This window comes from Oncorhynchus masou, chromosome 32 (genome assembly GCF_036934945.1).
Source record: "Oncorhynchus masou masou isolate Uvic2021 chromosome 32, UVic_Omas_1.1, whole genome shotgun sequence".
Lineage (NCBI taxonomy): Eukaryota > Metazoa > Chordata > Actinopteri > Salmoniformes > Salmonidae > Oncorhynchus > Oncorhynchus masou.
This window is the reverse complement of record NC_088243.1, coordinates 10,508,383-10,523,353: the sequence shown is the minus strand read 5'-3', so window position 1 is coordinate 10,523,353 and position 14,971 is coordinate 10,508,383. Positions and strand designations below refer to the sequence as shown.

Here is a 14,971-nt window from a genome sequence, read left to right as displayed (position 1 = left end):
ACTAACCTCATTGCAACTCCCCTCCAAGTCTCCGACCACTACCTTGTATCCTTTTCCCTCTCGCTCTCATCCAACACTTCCCACACTGCCCCTACTGGATGGTATCGCGCCGTCCCAACCTTCGCTCTCTCTCCCCGCTACTCTCTCCTCTTCCATCCTATCATCTCTTCCCTCTGCTCATACCTTCTCCAACCTTTCTCCTGATTCTGCCTCCTCAACCCTCCTCTCTTCCCTTTCTGCATCCTTTGACTCTCTATGTCCCCTATCCTCCAGGCCGGCTCGGTCCTCCCCTCCCGCTCCGTGGCTCGATGACTCATTGCGAGCTCACAGAACAGAGCTCCGGGCAGCCGAGCGGAAATGGAGGAAAACCCGCCTCCCTGCGGACCTGGCATCCTTTCACTCCCTCCTCTCTACATTTTCCTCCTCTGTCTCTGCTGCTAAAGCCACTTTCTACCACTCTAAATTCCAAGCATCTGCCTCTAACCCTAGGAAGCTCTTTGCCACCTTCTCCTCCCTCCTGAATCCTCCTCCCCCTCCCCCCCTCCTCCCTCTCTGCAGATGACTTCGTCAACCATTTTGAAAAGAAGGTCGACGACATCCGATCCTCGTTTGCTAAGTCAAACGACACCGCTGGTTCTGCTCACACTGCCCTACCCTGTGCTCTGACCTCTTTCTCCCCTCTCTCTCCAGATGAAATCTCGCTTCTGTGACGGCCGGCCGCCCAACAACCTGCCCGCTTGACCCTATCCCCTCCTCTCTTCTCCAGACCATTTCCGGGGACCTTCTCCCTTACCTCACCTCGCTCATCAACTCATCCCTGACCGCTGGCTACGTCCCTTCCGTCTTCAAGAGAGCGAGAGTTGCACCCTTCTGAAAAAACCTACACTCGATCCCTCCGATGTCAACAACTACAGACCAGTATCCCTTCTTTCTTTTCTCTCCAAAACTCTTGAACGTGCCGTCCTTGGCCAGCTCTCCCGCTATCTCTCTCAGAATGACCTTCTTGATCCAAATCAGTCAGGTTACAAGACTAGTCATTCAACTGAGACTGCTCTTCTCTGCATCACGGAGGCGCTCCGCACTGCTAAAGCTAACTCTCTCTCCTTTGCTCTCATCCTTCTAGACCTATCGGCTGCCTTCGATACTGTGAACCATCAGATCCTCCTCTCCACCCTCTCCGAGTTGGGCATCTCCGGCGCGGCCCACGCTTGGATTGCGTCCCTACCTGACAGGTCGCTCCTACCAGGTGGCGTGGCGAGAATCTGTCTCCTCGCCACGCGCTCTCACCACTGGTGTCCCCCAGGGCCCTGTTCTAGGCCCTCTCCTATTCTCGCTATACACCAAGTCACTTGGCTCTGTCATAACCTCACATGGTCTCTCCTATCATTGCTATGCAGACGACACACAATTAATCTTCTCCTTTCCCCTTCTGATGACCAGGTGGCGAATCGCATCTCTGCATGTCTGGCAGACATATCAGTGTGGATGACGGATCACCACCTCAAGCTGAACCTCGGCAAGACGGAGCTGCTCTTCCTCCCGGGGAAGGACTGCCCGTTCCATGATCTCGCCATCACGGTTGACAACTCCATTGTGTCCTCCTCCCAGAGCGCTAAGAACCTTGGCGTGATCCTGGACAACACCCTGTCGTTCTCAACCAACATCATGGCGGTGGCCCGTTCCTGTAGGTTCATGCTCTACAACATCCGCAGAGTACGACCCTGCCTCACACAGGAAGCGGCGCAGGTCCTAATCCAGGCACTTGTCATCTCCCGTCTGGATTACTGCAACTCGCTGTTGGCTGGGCTCCCTGCCTGTGCCATTAAACCCCTACAACTCATCCAGAACGCCGCAGCCCGTCTGGTGTTCAACCTTCCCAAGTTCTCTCACGTCACCCCGCTCCTCCGCTCTCTCCACTGGCTTCCAGTTGAAGCTCGCATCCGCTACAAGACCATGGTGCTTGCCTACGGAGCTGTGAGGGGAACGGCACCGCAGTACCTCCAGGCTCTGATCAGGCCCTACACCCAAGCAAGGGCACTGCGTTCATCCACCTCTGGCCTGCTCGCCTCCCTACCATTGAGGAAGTACAGTTCCCGCTCAGCCCAGTCAAAACTGTTCGCTGCTCTGGCCCCCCAATGGTGGAACAAACTCCCTCATGACGCCAGGACAGCGGAGTCAATCACCACCTTCCGGAGACACCTGAAACCCCACCTCTTCAAGGAATACCTAGGATAGGATAAGTAATCCTTCTCACCACCCCCTTAATGATTTAGATGCACTATTGTAAAGTGGCTGTTCCACTGGATGTCAGAAGGTGAATTCACCAATTTGTAAGTCGCTCTGGATAAGAGCGTCTGCTAAATGACTTAAATGTAAATGTAAATGGATACTCCCAGTGAGTTGAACATGATGTGAGACACTGTGGCTGCGTCCACCACCGCTGGTAGTCCACCACCGCTGGTAGTCTAGCACCGCTGGTAGTCCAGTAGTCTAGCACCGCTGGTAGTCCAGTAGTCTAGCACCGCTGGTAGTCTAGCACCGCTGGTAGTCCAGTAGTCTAGCACCGCTGGTAGTCCAGCACCGCTGGTAGTCTAGCACCCCTGGTAGTCCAGCACCGCTGGTAGTCTAGCACCCCTGGTAGTCTAGCACCGCCGGTAGTCCAGTAGTCTAGCACCGCTGGTAGTCTAGCACCGCTAGTTGTCTCGCACCGCTGGTAGTCCAGCATCGCTAGTTCTCCAGCACCGCTGGTAGTCTAGCACCGCTAGTTGTCCAGCACCGCTGGTAGTCTAGCACCGCTAGTTGTCCAGCACCGCTGGTAGTCCAGCACCGCTGGTAGTCTAGCACTGCTGGTAGTCCAGCATCGCTGGTAGACTAGCACCGCTAGTTGTCCAGCACCGCTAGTTGTCTCGCACCGCTGGTAGTCTAGCACCGCTAGTTGTCCAGCACCGCTAGTTGTCTCGCACCGCTGGTAGTCTAGCACCGCTAGTTGTCTCGCACCGCTGGTAGTCAAGCACCGCTGTATGCGCCAACTCCAGAAGGAGACCAAGTATGACTGGTAGGGGAAAGCACTCCAATAAGGGAAACAGACACCTGCAGGAAGGATGGAGTGACCTATTTCCCTTTCGTCCTGATGGTAGATTTCTCTAATGGACACGAGGAGGAGGAATCTGACCACAGTGTTGGATAGAGTTACTGTTGGTTAAATGGGAACTAGCCAACGACATCTTTCTGCATGACAACTTTACAATGAGAGGGAGGTTCGAGTGAGTAAAATTTAATTTGATTTGTCACATGCACTGAATACAAGGTGCTGACCTAACCGTGAAATGCTTACTTACAAGCCCTTAAACACATATACAGTTTTAAGTGTGTGTGTGTGTGTGTGTGTGTGTGTGTGTGTGTGTGTGTGTGTGTGTGTGTGTGTGTGTGTGTGTGTGTGTGTACCAACCTTCGAGGAGTTGGAGATAAAAGACAGGCAGGAGAGGAGGGAAAGTATCTCTCCGTTTCAATGATGATAACAGTCGCCACATCCTTACTACAGACATGTTTTGGTACCCTTCCCCAAATCTGTGCTTCGACACAATCCTGTCTCGGAGCTCTATGGACAATTCCTTTGACCTCATGGCTTGGTTTTTATTCTGACATGCACTGTCAACTGTGGGACCTTATATAGACAGGTGTGTGTGTGTGCCTTTCCAAATCATGTCCAATCAATTGAATTTACCACAGGTGGACTCAAATCACGTTGTAGAAACATCAAGGATGATCAAAGGAAACAGGATGCACCCGAGCTCAAATTCGAGTCTCACAGCAAAGGGTCTAAATACCGTTTTTGCTTTGTCATTGGGGTATTGTATGTAATTGAGGGAAAAACATTCATTTTAGAATAAGGCTGTAACATAACAAAATGTGGAAAAGGGGTCTGAATACTATCCAAATGCACTTTATGCCAAACAAAAATCATTGATTTCAAAGGTGAACAAACTATACAACAAAATGACAACTTTACAAAAACACATTTTCTGGAAGTGCAGAAGCCAAGTTTGTTAACAGAATTTCTGTAAAATCCCCCTCTAGTTTTTTTATTCCCACGTTTTGTAAATGTAAACATCCGCTCCGAATTAAGATTCAACGATGTCTGCGGTAAGAAGGGGGTGTCAGCTACGACGTGACACATTGAAAAACATCTATTTTGATAATTGAAGTGGATTTACATCCTGTAACGGAATTGCGAAAAATGAATTTCGTCATGGGTTCCGGATCTGTACAACAAATACATGCATAATGATGGATATGAATGTCATTCTCTTCACGGTGAAGTATCCTAAATAGATACACAAATATAAATATGCAAAATCCTCTTTGTATATATGGGTATTATTCTACACACCTGGCTATTATTTTAATGAGCTCTGACCCCAAACAAGACCAAATTTGGATGGCCCAGACCAAATCTGAACCAATCCTAGAAGTTAAGAATATTTTGAAGATAACGCAGAGACAGAGGACGAGAGGTCAATAAAGTACTAAGGATCAAGTGAAATTGTGGATTTTCTGTAACAGGGGATTAATGCAGAGACATGGGAGGAATTAGTCTATATATTGAGTCTGAAACAGGATAGTTGGTATTTGGCCATTGACCCAGTTTTATTGCAAAGAATTCTAATTGGTCAACCACAGGCTAGGGCGGGGTTAAAAACTACATCCTGTCTCTTTGTTCAGGAGAGAATCACTGAACACATGAACATCTACCTCCCCGAATGATTCGTCCTATTTGAATAAGAATAAATCCCTTTTCCTTTCCCTAATTTGCTTTGGGGGTCTGTGTTATTGAAGAGTAACATCATCTGCTAACAAAGTCTATCGTTTCACAAGTTTGGACATCAAAGTACAGCACAGTAGAGTTCAGTTTAGTACAGCACAGTAGAGTTCAGTATAGTACAGCACAGTAGAGTTCAGCACAGTAGAGTTCAGTTTAGCACAGCACAGTAGAGTTCAGTTTAGTACAGCACAGTAGAGTTCAGTTTAGTACAGCACAGTAGAGTTCAGTATAGTACAGCACATTAGAGTTCAGTATAGTACAGCACAGTAGAGTTCAGTAGAGTTCAGCACAGTAGAGTTCAGTATAGTACAGCACAGTAGAGTTCAGCACAGTAGAGTTCAGTTTAGCACAGCACAGTAGAGTTCAGTAGAGTTCAGCACAGTAGAGTTCAGTATAGTACAGCACAGTAGAGTTCAGTAGAGTTCAGCACAGTAGAGTTCAGCACAGTAGAGTTCAGCACAGTAGAGTTCAGTATAGTACAGCACATTAGAGTTCAGTATAGTTCAGCACAGTAGAGTTCAGTAGAGTTCAGCACAGTAGAGTTCAGTATAGTACAGCACAGTAGAGTTCAGTATAGTACAGCACAGTAGAGTTCAGTATAGTACAGCACAGTAGAGTTCAGTATAGTACAGCAAAACACAGTAGAGTTCAGTAGAGTACAGCACAGTAGAGTTCAGTATAGTACAGCACAGTAGAGTTCAGCACAGTAGAGTTCAGTATAGTACAGCACAGTAGAGTTCAGTAGAGTTCAGCACAGTAGAGTTCAGCACAGTAGAGTTCAGTATAGTACAGCACAGTAGAGTTCAGTAGAGTTCAGCACAGTATAGTACAGCACAGTAGAGTTCAGTATAGTACAGCACAGTAGAGTTCAGTAGAGTACAGCACAGTAGAGTTCAGTATAGTACAGCACAGTAGAGTTCAGTATAGTACAGCACAGTAGAGTTCAGTATAGTACAGCAAAACACAGTAGAGTTCAGTAGAGTACAGCACAGTAGAGTTCAGTATAGTACAGCACAGTAGAGTTCAGCACAGTAGAGTTCAGTATAGTACAGCACAGTAGAGTTCAGTAGAGTTCAGCACAGTATAGTACAGCACAGTAGAGTTCAGTATAGTACAGCACAGTAGAGTTCAGTATAGTACAGCACAGTAGAGTTCAGCACAGTAGAGTTCAGTATAGTACAGCACAGTAGAGTTCAGTATAGTACAGCAAAACACAGTAGAGTTCAGTAGAATTCAGCACAGTAGAGTTCAGTATCGTACAGCAAAACACAGTAGAGTGTAGTCCATTATAATGTATTCAACTTGAAATCATTGGTCACTGGTCACTTTTATACCATCTATTGTATCTTAGCCTATGTCACTCTGTCATTGCTCATCCATATATTTATATATTATTATTAATTTCCTTTACTTAGATTTGTGTGTATTAGGTATTTGTTGTGGAATTGTTAGATATTACTTGTTAGATATTGCTGCACTAGAAGTACAAGCATTTCTCTACACTCGCAATAACATCAGCTGACCATGTGTATGTGACCAATACATTTCATTTGATTTCAACTCGTGTGCTGTACTGTACAGTACTATACTTTTCTTTACTCTACAGAACCCAACTTTGGTTTGTGACTACTATGACCTCTCATTGTAGCCAATTTGTCACATTCTGACCATCGTTCTTGTGTGTTTTCCTTGTTTTAGTGTTGGTCAGGACGTGAGCTGGGTAGGAATTCTATGTTGTGTGTCTGGTTTGTCTATTTCTATGTTTGGCCTGATATGGTTCTCAATCAGAGGCAGGTGTTAGTCATTGTCTCTGATTGTGAACCATATTTAGGTAGCCTGTTTTGTGTTGGGTTTTGTGGGTGATTGTTCCTGTCTTTGTCTTTGTGGCACTAGATAGGGCTGTTTTGGGTTTTTCACGGTTCTTGTTTTGTAGATTGTTGTATTTTCATCTTTATGAAAGATGCACAAAACTAACCACGCTGCATTTTGGTCCACCTCTCTTTCACCAGAAGAAAACCGTTACACAATTCAACTGCAGAAATTCTGTTCACAATTTTTCAGAAATTCCATTACTGATTTTTCAGAAATTGCCTTACCGATTTTGTAATGGAATTTTGAGTTTTAAACACTCAATAATTCATAAACAAAATTGATATCAGTAAAAACACTAACTAATTGATAGGCCAACTTTTACTTGTTACTTTGTGAACTTTCATTATCCCTCTCCTCATGAGGGAGAGAAATTAGACAATATCTTCAAGATGTGGGTTTTTGGTAACAGGATTTCAAGGCACGAGGCAACGTTTCTTAAACTTACAGAATGCAGAAAAATGTATCCAAACGAAATGTTAGTGTTGATACGAGTTGGCAAGGGTCTTCACTTCAACATTGTGTTTATATGTATACCCAATAACTTTCAAGACTTTTTCTGAGAGAGATTTTCTAAGACCCATTTTTCATTTGTTTGACCCAGAAATGAAAGCCTTTACTAATTCCTAAATGGTTGAAAAATTGACATTACCACCAGTCTGCAGCGCCCGGCCTCACCCTAGTAGACTCTGAAGTGAAATGTCTACTGTTTGCAGATGATCTGGTGCTTCTGTACCCCAACCAAGGAAGGCCTGCAGCAGCACCTAGATCTTCTGCACAGATTCTGTCAGACCTGGGCCCTGACAGACCTGGTCTCTGACAGACCTGGGCCCTGACAGACCTGGGCCCTGACAGACCTGGGCCCTGACAGACCTGGGCCCTGACAGACCTGGGCCCTGACCGTTAATCTCAGGAAGACAGAAATTATGTTCTAAAAAAAAGTCCAGTTGCCAGGACCATAAATACAAATTCCACCCAGACACTTCTGCCCTCGAGTACACAAAAAATTGTACCTACCTCAGTCTGAACATCAGCACCACAGGTAACTTCCACGAAGCTGTGAACGATCTGAGAGACAAGGCAAGAAGGGCCTTCTACGACATCAAAACTAACATAAAATTTGACATCCCAATTAGGATCTGGCTTAAAATACTTGAATCAGTTATATAACCCATTACCCTTTATGGTTGTGAGGTCTGGGGTCCACTCAACAACCAAATTGAGACTCTGCATGCAGAATTATGCAAAAACATTTGTGTACAACATAAAACAGCAAATAATGCATGCAGAGCATAATTAGGACGATTCACGCTAATGATCAAAATCCAGAAAATAGCCATTCAATTCTACAACGACCTAAAAATAAGTTCCATAACAAAGCCACACCTACAGAGAGATAAACAGGACAGCAACACAATCAGACCCAACCAAGTCATGAGAAAAACTAAAAGATAATTACTTGACACATTGGAAAGAATTAACAAAAAAACTGAGCAAACTAGAATGCTATTTGGCTCTAAACAGAGAGTACACAGTGGCAGGATACCTGACCACTGTGACTGACCCAAACTTAAGGAAAGCTTTGACTCATAGCCTTGCTATTGAGAGAGGCCGCCGTAGGCAGACATGGCTCTCAAGAGAAGACAAGCTATGTGCTCACTGCCCACAAAATTAGGCAGTAACTGAGCTGCACTTCCTCACCTCCTGCCCAATGTATGACCATATTAGAGACGCATATTTCCCTCAGATTACACAGACACACAAGGAATTTCAAAACGAATCCAATCTTGATAAACTCCCCTGTCTATTGGGTGGAATACCACAGTGTGCCGTCACAGCAGCAAGATGTGTGACCTGTTGCCACAAGAAAAGGGCAGCCAGTGGAGCGACAACACCATAGTAAATACAACCTTTATTTAACGGTATTTATTTTCCCTTTCATATTTCAACTATTTGTACATTGTTACAACACTGCCAACAACCTTTGGAATGTCTATACATATTGTTTTTACTTGTGTGTGTAATATTTACTGTTCATGGTTTATTTTCCCTTTTCTTTTTTGTCTATTTCACTTGCTTTGGTAATGTAAACATGTGTTTCCCATGCCAATAAAGCCCTTTGAATTGAATGTAGGAGTCTATGTCAGGCAGCTTTGGTAATGTAAACATGTGTTTCCCATGCCAATAAAGCCCTTTGAATTGAATGTAGGAGTCTATGTCAGGCAGCTTTGGTAATGTAAACATGTGTTTCCCATGCCAATAAAGCCCTTTGAATTGAATGTAGGAGTCTATGTCAGGCAGCTTTGGTAATGTAAACATGTGTTTCCCATGCCAATAAAGCCCTTTGAATTGAATGTAGGAGTCTATGTCAGGCAGCTTTGGTAATGTAAACATGTGTTTCCCATGCCAATAAAGCCCTTTGAATTGAATGTAGGAGTCTATGTCAGGTAGCTTTGCGAGCTCCAGTTCCAGCACCTTCCAACACCTTAATTTATTCGGTCAGGCCAGGGTGTGACATGGGTTATTGTGGTGTGTTTTTGTCTTGGGGTTTTGTGGGGTGTCTAGCGTAGTCTATGGTTGCCTGAGGCGGTTCTCAATCAGAGTCAGGTGATTATCGTTGTCTCTGATTGGGAACCATATTTAGGCAGCCATATTCTTTGAGTGTTTCGTGGGTGATTGTTCCTGTCTCTGTGTTTAGTTTCACTAGATAGGCTGTATAGTTTTTTCATGTTTCCGTCTGTTGTTTTTGTACATTTCAGTATTTTCATGTCAAGTCATTTTCCATCATTAAACATGAGTAACCACCACGCTGCATTTTGGTCCGCTCCTCCTTCAACAGAATAACGTCGTTACAGCACCCAGAACTAAGTTTTCTGGTTCTCACTGCAGAATAGATTGCGACAGTAGCAGTGAAAGAGAGAGAGCCCTGAGGTTATGGTCTTTGGTGTGGAGTCAGTGAATCAGTCAGGTTTTACACATAAAACCAAACAGCAAGTGTAACTCCAAACTGAAGATCCTCAGGAGGATAGAGTGACCCAGGCTCAATAATTAAAAACAAAGGCAGGATGCTCCCTCACACAGATTGTCACCAAACCCGGTAGGATGACTTGGGCATGGGCAGAAACAAATAGGTTCAATTGAAACAGCACAAACAGCTGCTCAGAGGAAAAAAGGTCTGTCCCGTGTAGAGCTGGAAGGCCCTGGAAAGACCTACTTACATAAATAATAATAAATATATATTTGTTTAAATATTTTTGTTGATACTTTTACCCCTTTTCTCCCCAATTTCGTGATATCCAGTCTTGTCCCATCGCTGCAACTCCTGTACGGACTCAGGAGAGGCGCAGGTCGAGCCATGCATTCTTCGGAACATGACCCTGCCAAGCCGCACTGTTTCTTGACACACTGCTTGCTTAACTCGGAAACCCGCCGCACCAATGTGTCGGAGGAAACACCATACAGCTGGCGTGCATTGCGCCCGGCCGCCACAAGGAGTCACTAGAGCGCGTTGGGACAAGGACATCCCAGCTGGCCAAACCTTCCCCTAACCCGGACGACGCTGGGCCAATTGTGCTCCACCTCATGGGTCTCACGGTCGCGACACAGCCCGGGATCGAACCCGGATCTGTAGTGATGCCTCTAGCACTGCGATGTAGCGCCACTCGGGAGGCCTACTTAAAACATGTCATTTTGTTTCCTGCTCAGGCAGTGGAGACTTCATTCCTGTCCCGACAGACACAGCACCATTCACTTTACTGTCTCTGTGTCCCTTTATGATCTATGTGTCTCGATCTCTACGGTCTTTAATATGGCTCTGTCTCTCTACTCTGGTACTCTGGTTCTACTGTTTCTAGCCTTACCAGAGAACATCAGTTTGGAGCAGGTGGGGCTGCTCTGTATCCTCAATCAACTAGGCAAATAAGCGCAAAAACAGGCAATTGCTTTTCTTCTGTTTTCTTTCAACAGCTGGAGAAGGAAACATAGAATGTATGTAGTAGCCAGAGGCAGCTGATTGGACTGCCATGTGTTAAACTGGACTGTACCATTTTAGCCGTCTTATGTGACGATTTCGCCGTCCTTGACAAAATGTCCACGTTGTGGGCAAATTCGTAGGCCATAAACGATTGTCAGACTTCTTGGCCCGTTCAGCGTGACAGGGTCTACGTCCTGGCCCGTTCAGCGTGACAGGGTCTACGTCCTGGCCCGTTCAGCGTGACAGGGTCTACGTCCTGGCCCGTTCAGCGTGACAGGGTCTACGTCCTGGCCCGTTCATCGGCTGGTGTTACAAGCCGATACCGGTGACTGACCAATAGGAACATGGCCGGCACGGAGTGTGCACACAATAATACAATTATTGTGAATAGTCAGAATAATATAAGACTGTAGTTTGATTTAAACGTTTTCATGCTGTGCAAGAAGAGTGATTCCCCTAATAATGTTGTTTATATGATACATCTGAAATCAGGCTACCTGATAGGATTTTAAGAAATGCAGAAAATGACCAATCAAAATATAATGTTCTACTACGAGCACTGCTGGTGCTGGCACATTGGCAGATCAAATACACCACTGCAGAGGACGTAGCCTACGTTGGCTGACGTAGCCTCTCAAGCTAATCGCAGAATGTGACGACAGAACTGAAGCGAATCGTACAATCTGGTCAGGTTGATATCAAGATTTTAATTTAGTAACATCGCACAGTGTGTCGTTATGATCGTAAAAGACTGAATCCGATGTACAGTCTGCAACGGCCTTTAGGGGGCTGCATGCCCTATCCACCAAGCTACCAGATCCTGTCAGCCATAAGGCCTAGTGTTACAGCTGATCCCAAACCAGGTAGAGCAACGAAGGCATAAACTACAGCTTCACTAGTACACCTTAAACTATCAGGCATAATTGTGTGGAGGAAACTACCACTGGGTTATTGGATTAGTCTACAAGGGTAAACTTATTTTCCAGGTAATTCAATCACACAGGTATTCAGGTCGAAATATGGAAAGGAGTTATACAGTATGTTAAATTGAATTATATAAGAAAATATGACAATATCATCTGCACAAAGTAATTGTATGTCTCTAGTTCAGAATAAAACATGCAGAGATTTCCCCTGCCTCTTGTCCATGATAGAAATTAAATGGAAGGAAAGCCACAGGGAGGGAACTGTTGGCATTCCTTAATACTGAAGCAAACAGGAAGAAAGGTCCCCAACAAGCAAACATATAGGCCTGCTGCAACCTGGTCTCAGAGCATATCCTATTATTCTGTATGTAAATTTGAGACAATCCATTTAGTGTGATATGTTGTTTTGTATGGTATGTATTCATTTGTGGATGTCCATCACATGTATCTTATGATATGTTACGAATTACAATTTGTATTATATACTGAACCAGAATATAAAACACAACATGTAAAGTGTTGATCCCATGTTTCATGAGCTGAAATAAAATATCCCAGAAATGTTCCATACACACAAAAAGCTTATTTCTCTCAAATGTTGTGAACTAATTTGTTTACATCCCTGTTAGTGAGCATTTCTCCTTTGCCAAGATAATCTATCCACCTGACGGGTGTTACATATCAAGAAGCTGATTAAACAGCATGGTCATTACACAGGTGCACCTTATGCTGGGGACAATAAAAGGTCACTAAAATGTGCTGGTTTGTCACACAACAAACAAAGCCACAGATGTCTCAGGTTTTGAGGGAGTGTGCAATTGACATGCTGAGTGCAGGAATGTCCACCAGAGCTGTTGCCAGATAACTGAATGTCCATTTCTCTACCACAAACCGCCTCCGTCGTTTTAGATCATTTGGCAGTACATCCAACGAGCCTCACAACCGCAGACCACGTGTATCCACACCAGTCCTGGACCTCCACATCTGGCTTCTAATTTCAGTTTCCCAAATGTATATTTACTATGTTACGTCTAGGTTATGAGACCAGGCTGGACACACGCACACCTCTCTTCTACCACATTTCCTAGTTTTTCCTAGTTCTATACTAGTTGTATCCTTCTATACCTATTTCTAACATTCTATTCCATTTCTATACAGTCTCCCCTTCAACTGCCTCTCTCCGTGCAGAGTCATTTCATTCCAGAACAGTATAATAGAATGCCAGATTCCATTCCAGAACAGTATTATAGCATGGTTATAATAGAATGCCAGATTCCATTCCAGAACAGTATTATACCATGGTTATAATAGAATGCCAGATTCCATTCCAGAACAGTATTATAGCATGGTTATAATAGAATGCCAGATTTCATTCCAGAACAGTATTATAGCATGGTTATAATAGAATGCCAGATTCCATTCCAGAACAGTATTATAGCATGGTTATAATAGAATGCCAGATTTCATTCCAGAACAGTATTATAGCATGGTTATAATAGAATGCCAGATTCCATTCCAGAACAGTATTATAGCATGGTTATAATAGAATGCCAGATTCCATTCCAGAGGACAGGAAGCCTAAAATAAGAAGTCAGAAAAAGTGTGACCCCTTCCAGAATGGAACAGTGATGATGTTCTAGGGAAGACATTTAGTAATGCGCAACTTAATCACAAATTGAGCATGCTGGCTGCTGTTATTAGGTTTAAAAAACAAACCACTTCCAGGTGGCATTTGACACGAGAGACCGCATCCTACAGTAAACTTCGTGCCAGTCTTTTTTTACGGAAAGAACGACTATAACCAACTGTAATGATAACAAGTACTGCACTAGCTGGTGCATGTAAATACATTGGAACGAAACAGTGAGGGGAGGGTCATATAAAAAGCAATAGGTCGATGAGCCAGAGGCATTAAATAACGATGAGAGGGTCAAATTAGTGGTCACAAAATGTAGAATAAACATCAGCCATTATAGTAAGAAAGATCGATACATTGTTGCAACAAAATGCATCTCTGTCTCAAGTTCGTAATGTTGCCTATAACGGATAGCGGCAACATTCTGACAGTATCGCTAGCTAAATTGTAAGCACAGGAATTGATCGGGTCCAGGTTGTTTTGAACAACCAACCGTTGACCACACTTTAATTAGTTTTGAAATACTGTTTGAAAACATATATCGCAAACATAGAACGAGTGAATACATTTTATAACATTCGTGTAGCCTAATATAGTTTACAAATGTTGGAATAGCAGGACAGAATAACTTCGTCCATGCGCGCAGAGGAGGTGGATCAGTTAAATTAGTGACAAGAGAAATGACAAAGAACGAAAGCAGAGATGTAAAATGCAGCTTTTGAAATAAACTTACCTTTCACGAGAAAAACTAATCCTAACTCCTTTAAAACAAAAATTATTATCCGATGAAGTTGTATCCAAACGCTTTAGTATATCCAATGTATCGTCAGCAAATGCAGGCTAAAGTTTGAAATATAGACGGGGGCAGAGCTGCTTCGTAGAGCGCCACATTTATATGCCTTTGGATCAGTAACAAGTAGCCTAGGATTACATGTGCAATTGCTGGAAAGACGGCTTCAAATCACGGATGGCGGGGGTTCGTTTAGATTTGACATCATTTCGTTTTTGTTTTAATAGCAAATGTTCTTCAGTGAAAATATCCTTAAATTCATGTTAATTATAATAATCCAAACATTATCGTACAGATATTCCGTTGCTCTTTTGATATGTAAAAAAAATACTATATAGAACGTACTGATACCCCTCAACGACCAATAGTTGGTATCGCTAACGGCTGCCTGTCATTCCATTCCTCCCGTCCCATTCCCGACTGTAGCAGTGCAGCAGTATTTTGGAAGCCTGGTGGCAGTGAAGAGGGAAATACTACCGACGCTTAGAATACCCATTCGTAGGAAGCGGGTTCAGCCTAGGGACATTTACGCCCTATAGGTTTAGAGTTTCACACAATAAACGATTCCGCTTGGTTTTATATGCATAAATCATAGACTTTGGATAGGGAGAAGAAAATATCAGACTACCTTTTCCAACGAAGAATAACAGAATGTTCTCAGAATGTAGACGTTCTACTACAGTAAGCTTACCACTTGGGAGAGTAGGAGGCTACAGACTACACATGTCTGAGCATTGTAGATGTGGATCAGTTTGAGAGAGAAGGTGTCTGTCTGTATTTTCCCATTGTGGAGAAGTGACATGGTGTGGCCCTACTACTCTTGTTACATAGGGCTCTGGAGGGCCATAAGACTTTCTCCTGCTAGGCCAGAGCTTCTTCCCTTACAGCAGGTCAAGAAATAATATGGAACAGAGACAGCATGCCTCCTACATGGTACCCTGTTCCCTATATAGTC

General features: G+C 44.0%; 1 protein-coding gene across 1 annotated transcript in view; it reads right to left on the bottom strand.

Annotated features, from left to right (window-relative positions):
* LOC135525543 (FERM domain-containing protein 6-like) overlaps positions 1–14,429 on the bottom strand; it is a 58,430-nt gene extending 44,001 nt beyond the window's left edge. Inside the window, exon 1 of the mRNA XM_064953219.1 lies at positions 13,960–14,429. The gene's annotated coding sequence lies outside the window, so the exon portion shown is untranslated. The remainder of the gene's footprint in view (positions 1–13,959) is intronic.
* Between the last annotated feature and the right edge of the window lie 542 nt (positions 14,430–14,971).